This window comes from Chamaea fasciata, unplaced genomic scaffold (assembly GCF_029207755.1).
Source record: "Chamaea fasciata isolate MVZ Bird 193981 ecotype frontalis unplaced genomic scaffold, bChaFas1.0.hap1 SCAF_2, whole genome shotgun sequence".
Taxonomy (NCBI): domain Eukaryota; kingdom Metazoa; phylum Chordata; class Aves; order Passeriformes; family Sylviidae; genus Chamaea; species Chamaea fasciata.
Window position 1 is genome coordinate 117121788 of NW_027094087.1, and position 6000 is coordinate 117127787.

Below are 6000 nucleotides of genomic sequence, written 5' to 3' on the forward strand. Positions count from 1 at the left end.
TAGAATAACAAGAGTTGTCAGAAAAATATCTCAGAAATACTTTTACACACACACACACACACACATTCCTCTGTGTGTGTGTGTACACTTCTCCCCATCCTACTGCTTTTTCTTCCTGCTTTCTCCCCTGTAATTTTTTAAGAGCTGGTATTTGTCATTTTCATTCTATTCGCCCAGAATAAAATTTCCAAGAAGTTCCCTAATGTTCTTTTTGGCTTTTGAGAATTAAAACAAAGAAAAAAAAAAAAAAAAAAAAAACCACAACCAAAAAACCCCCCATAATTAAGAACAAAACCCCAGGCCTTTCCCACATTTTTAAAAGCTTTATATTCCTGCATTCTGACACAGACAGAATCCACAGGACAGTTCAAACAAGTGGGCTGTTATCCTCTCTCTGTTTCTATGGAAATGAGTGTCAGACCACTTAAAACAAAGCACATACCTTACAGTAATCACTACATTTTGATTATTTAAAATAACAGAGCGCAGTTTTCCCAATCCAACCTCTATTTCTATGGATACAAGCTGAAAATCGTTGTAGAGAAGCCTGTTCCATAGTTTTTTCCAATTCTGAATTTGTTTTGGATGCTGTAAGTTCTCACAAGGCGCTATGGATGATACGATCTAACAAGAGCTTCAAGTGTGCTGTAATTTGAACTGGAGAGGACCAATTCTGTGAGCCAGAGTTAGGAAACATTCTTGTGTGTGTAAATAGAAATTGGAATGAATACTGAGTGAAGTACTCCACCCAGCAGGTTTAGAAGGAGGGGAATGATTTGCTGTTTTCTGCTATTTTTTGACTTGCTTCAGAGAGAGTGAGCTGAGCTAAGCAAGTTCTGTGTTTGGTGATCATGAGCTGCTCCTTGGCCAAACTAGTCAAAACACCATAGAGACCCCCACCACTTCACGAGACAGAAGATGTGACCCATGAAGTTTGCAAAGCCAGTCTCCTCACGTTTCATTTGGAATGAAACCTCACTCCGTTTCCTCAGGAGAGGCAGCAGAAGGTCCCCGCTCCCCACCCCCCTGAATGCTGCCAGTCTTGCTGGCACTTCTCCTGTACGCAGATTGTTTTTTCTAGCAGTGCACCTGGCACTTGTATAGACATGAAGTGAGAGGCATGGCCCATCTCAGAGAGCTTACTGCTGCAAACAAGAGAATGTCCCTGGTCACTTCCCGACATGATGTTTCAAAGACACACTAGGAAAGACTGTGTGTCCTGCCCCTCAGTTAGGAAGGACATTAGGCCACAGTTACTGGGTGGAGCACGGTCAGGGAAATCACCCTCTTTGTCAAAGTGCTTTACTACGGTTTTATGAGCCTGCCTCTGATGGGTCGTTATCATGACACTGTTCCCCTTCCGTAAGTATTTAAGACAAGATTTTCCAAAATGACCAATGACTACGTACTTGAAATTCAAGACAGAAGCTTTTCAAAGCCACAGAATCAATGTCAAAACACTGAAAAAACTGTGGCTTTTCCAAGAGCCTTGAAAAAATCGGGCTTCCAGATGTCTCAAGTTAGGTATGCAAAGGCATGCAAAACTGATGGTGTTTCAGAAAAGAATAGCCCGTATCAATATCTAATCAGTGAGAGTTAATAGTTTTGAGATCCAGACCTCAGGCTAATTCGACCTGAGCACAGTGAAATTAGAAGCATATAACAAAAATTTAAAATGATATTGCAGTGCTTATAAGTGCCTGCTTTTCCCATCAAGACTGTAAGGGCTCCCTGGTAAATTCTGTGACTCAGTGACTTTGTCAAACTCAGACTGGATGATGCTTGAAGATTATTCCATGTGTATAAGGTGGGAAGGATTTCAGTACACAGAAATACCCGAGAATCGCAGTAGATACTCAGAGGTGCTCTCAGCAAATGCCTCCTCTGGCTATGCACAGCCTGCTCATTGACACTTTTCTGTCCTCTTCCCTCTTTTTCTGGTCTTTCCACCCATCTTCAGCACCTGGGCATGCGGCCCAGTTCCAGAGTCTCACCATGCTCTGACTCAAACCCCTGATGCTCATAATGCCTGGTCGGCAGATCCTCCCATATCGACAGGCTCTAATATTCCTCGTGGGAGGAAGATAAATTGCCATTAGTCAGGCTTAAAATGCACTCCTTGCACTCCAGCTGAAATAACTACGGGATTGGAGGAGGAGGAAGAAGAGGAGGAGAGATGATTTTGTTTTACAGCATCTAGAGTAAAAAAAGTTGTGGTTTTACCTCAGCCTTGCCAGCCCACTCGTCTCCTGGGTCCATACACGGACCTTGCACATACCCTGGACTCCTCGATGCCGAACTCCTGGAATTCAAGCTCTGCAATGACTGTGTCCAAGTGTGTGAGCTGGCACTGGGCTGATCCCAGCAAGGATCATGGAGGTGCAGGGCACAGGGCATTTGGACATGTGATGACAAAGAAGAGATAGTGTTGGGAGCATTCCCTTCTTGGGAGGCTGTGCCGAGGAGGTGGTCCTGTCAGCCCATCCCTGGGCAGCGTCACCCTCTCTCCTTCTGTCATCCCATGCCTCAGGGTGCCAAAGGCTGGAAAGCAGGAAGATTTGACAAAGAGCTCTATATCACACTTGAAATTTGGGGAAAAACTGAAGGAAACTTTTCTGTGTAATAGTTGTGTAAACTGAGAGCGAACACTGAGAGCTACAGTTTTAAGGTGCGATTTTGGATTAAATGTATTCCCTCTGAATGCTTTCTATACTTAATTTATACATAAAAAGAAACATTTATTTTAAGACACTAATGCGTTTCTTACCAAAGGAGTGAAGGGTGGGAGATTGCAACTCACAGATGAAGTGAAGTGAAACCACCACAGGGGTTACTGTAACTGTAAGTGGGGTATCCCAACAGCAGGACAGGTTTGGGCTGGGATTAGCATGGGCTGTATAGCTGGGGTCATGCAAAGGTCTGTCTGCAGCCCTTCTCATAGTCCCTCATCTGCAGGGAGAGGCTGTAGGCCTGGAGATCAGGCTGAGTTTGGGAAGGGTCAGGAGGACGCCGTTACGGAGTGATGTAAATGCGTATCAAGAGACTTGAGGGGTGGCAATGTCAGCTATAGAACAGCAAGGATCCATGGCTAACGGCTGGAGATAGGGGCTGCCTGAGAAGGACGGGAGTGCTTAAGGCTGAAATCAGAAGAGAAACCTCGGTGAAGATTTTGTGTTAGAAATGGTCTCATCTGCCAAATCAGATATTTGTCTTCAGGATTGCACGAGTAAGGAATCCCAGAGCAAAGAAAAAGGTTCAGGTTTGGGAGCAAAGGCAAGTTGGGCAGGACTGCGGGGCTGGGGCTCGGCTGTTTACCTTCTGTTCAGGACAGTAAAGGCCTCAGAGGACGTAACTGAGGCAGGAAAGGGTCGCTTGGCTCAGTTAGTCTTGTATCTAGAACTGTTCCTTGAACAAGGGGGGGAGCTGAGGTTCATGCAAGGGACCAGGAATTGCTTTTTAGCCTTGAAAATGCCAGAGGGGTGTGTGTAACTTGGATATGATGATAAGTTCATCTGGCAAGAATCACAGAATATTTTGATTTACTGAAAAACCGGGCAGCTCAGAAGTTACTACTCGACTCATTGCTGCTCCCATCTGTTGCACACGTAAGCACAGCAGAACAGATGATTTTTTTCTGAGCCTGAGGTCTTCGACTGACCCTCCGTAAATGCGTCTTGCCAAAAAGCAGACTCGGGGGAGGAAAGTTGTCAGATATAATAGAGAAAGAAAAGGACACAGGCTTCAAAGTCCACTCCAGCAGAACATGGAAGTGACCTGGCTGGAAATGAAACCCGTAGTCTGCTTCCCCAGCCTCCTGGAAGCCTCTAACAGCTCCACAGGCAGTGAGGGGAGAGAATAATTTAACTTCAAGTTGAAATAAAAATAATTTTCAGTAGCATTCTGCAGTACTTTTAAAATACTAGAACCATGAAATATGGTGTGATGATAACTATCAGGCTTGTAAGCCTGGTAACTAGGACTTTTACCTTGAAGATCTCAGTATGGGTACTTTAAGCCTTTTAAAACAGAGTTAAATCAATTTTTTTTCCCCTAGTTCTGCTAGCACTAGCCTTTCTTTTCACCCCCTCAAAAACAGAGCAACTCCCTCTTGAGGATGTTATTTACTTTCCATATTATGTGCTTACCGATTTCTGGAATTGCCAATGTATTTGGATACCTGCATAAATTTAAGTTTCAAGAAAACTGTAAGGCTGAAACAAAAGAGAGAGACCGCTGCAGATGGGATACTGGGAAGGAATTCTCGTCTGTGAGGGTGCCGAGGCCCTGGCACAGGGCCCAGAGAAGCTGTGGCTGCCCCGGATCCCTGTGGCCTGACTGAACTAGAGGTAAAGCCGCCTGGGTGTCCTGCCCACGGCAGGGGGTGAGAAGGGATGGTGGAACGAGATTGAGGTGGATGTTTTGAGATTAATTCGTGGGTTTTTTAATAATATACTTTATAAGCCTGTGTAGTAGATATTTTAGAGTTAGTTTGTGTTTTACTGGATAACATCACTTTCTTAAGCGTAAAGGAATGCGGGGTTCCTGGAAGACATTCCTCTGCCGAGAGGGAAGATAATCACCCATCGCGGAGAGAAAGGAGGGTGTGACCCCTGGCTGATGGAGCTGAGCACCGCCATCAGCCACCGTCAGCCGAGTGCTCAGCGCCCCACAGCCATCATCCCGACTGTCGTCAAGGACATACATCTCAATACCCGGTTCCAGCAAACCCGGACAAAAGCTTCTGTCTCCCCGGAAAAAACTATTCACCTGACTTGCAACCGTAAAAGACCCTAGATGAATATGAATCAAGAATCATACACACAAAGAACCCATGACGTAATCGGTTGCCCAAGCCCAAAAACTGTATAAAAACGGGCTCTGCACACTCTGAATTTGTGAACCGGAGGGGGACTCTGTGCCGTTCCATGGTAACTATTTTTAACTCTTTTTGCTCACCTGAGCACCGGTCGCTGGGCAGGCCCGACAACTCGGCCGGGGCGGGACCGCGGGAGCACCACCCTGCCCGGGCCGCGATATCTCCGGGCCGCTGCCGCTCCCGCTCCGCCCGCCCCTGCCTGCGGGAGCAGCGGCGATTCCGGGGTGCCGCCGTGCCGGCTCCGAACCGGGCATGGCCGGGAAGCGGAGCGGGGAGCCTGCGGCCCGCGGGACGAGGAGTTCGATGGCGCCCGCCTCACGGCGCTGCTGCGGGACCCCGCGGCCGCCGCCAAAGGTGAGGGGCTCTGCGTGGCGGGAAAGGCGCGCCCTGAGGCGGCCGCGCTGGACAAAGGCGGCCGCGCCGTCCCGGGGCTGAGGCGGCCGCGCCGTCCCGGGCTGAGGCGGCCGCGCCGTCCCGGGCGGAGGCGGCCGCGCTGCACAAAGGCGGCCGCGCCGTCCCGGGCTGAGGCGGCCGCGCCGTCCCGGGCTGAGGCGGCTGCGCTGGACAAAGGCGGCCGCGCCGTCCCGGGCTGCGGGGGCCGCGCCGTCCCGGGCTGCGGGGGCCGCGCCGTCCCGGGCTGCGGGGGCCGCGCCGTCCCGGGCTGCGGGGGCCGCGCCGTCCCGGGCGGAGGCGGCCGCGCCGTCCCGGGCGGAGGCGGCCGCGCCGCGCCGCGCCGTCCCGGGCGGAGGCGGCTGCGCTGGGCAGAGGCGGCCGCGCCGCGCCGTCCCGGGCAGAGGCGGCCGCGCCGCGCCGTCCCGGGCTGAGGCGGCCGCGCCGCGCCGTCCCGGGCTGAGGCGGCCGCGCCGCGCCGTCCCGGGCGGAGGCGGCTGCGCTGGGCAGAGGCGGCCGCGCCGCGCCGTCCCGGGCGGAGGCGGCCGCGCCGCGCCGTCCCGGGCGGAGGCGGCTGTCCCGGGGCACGTCGCAGGGGGTGGGTGGCACCGGTGCTGCTGCTGGCGGGGCTGGCGCACATGGCACCGCTCGGCCCCTCAGGGTCGCGGCCGGGCCGGAGCGGGCCCTGCACGGGGCGCCGGTGCCCCGGGTTGACGCTGCGCCTTTGCAGGGCT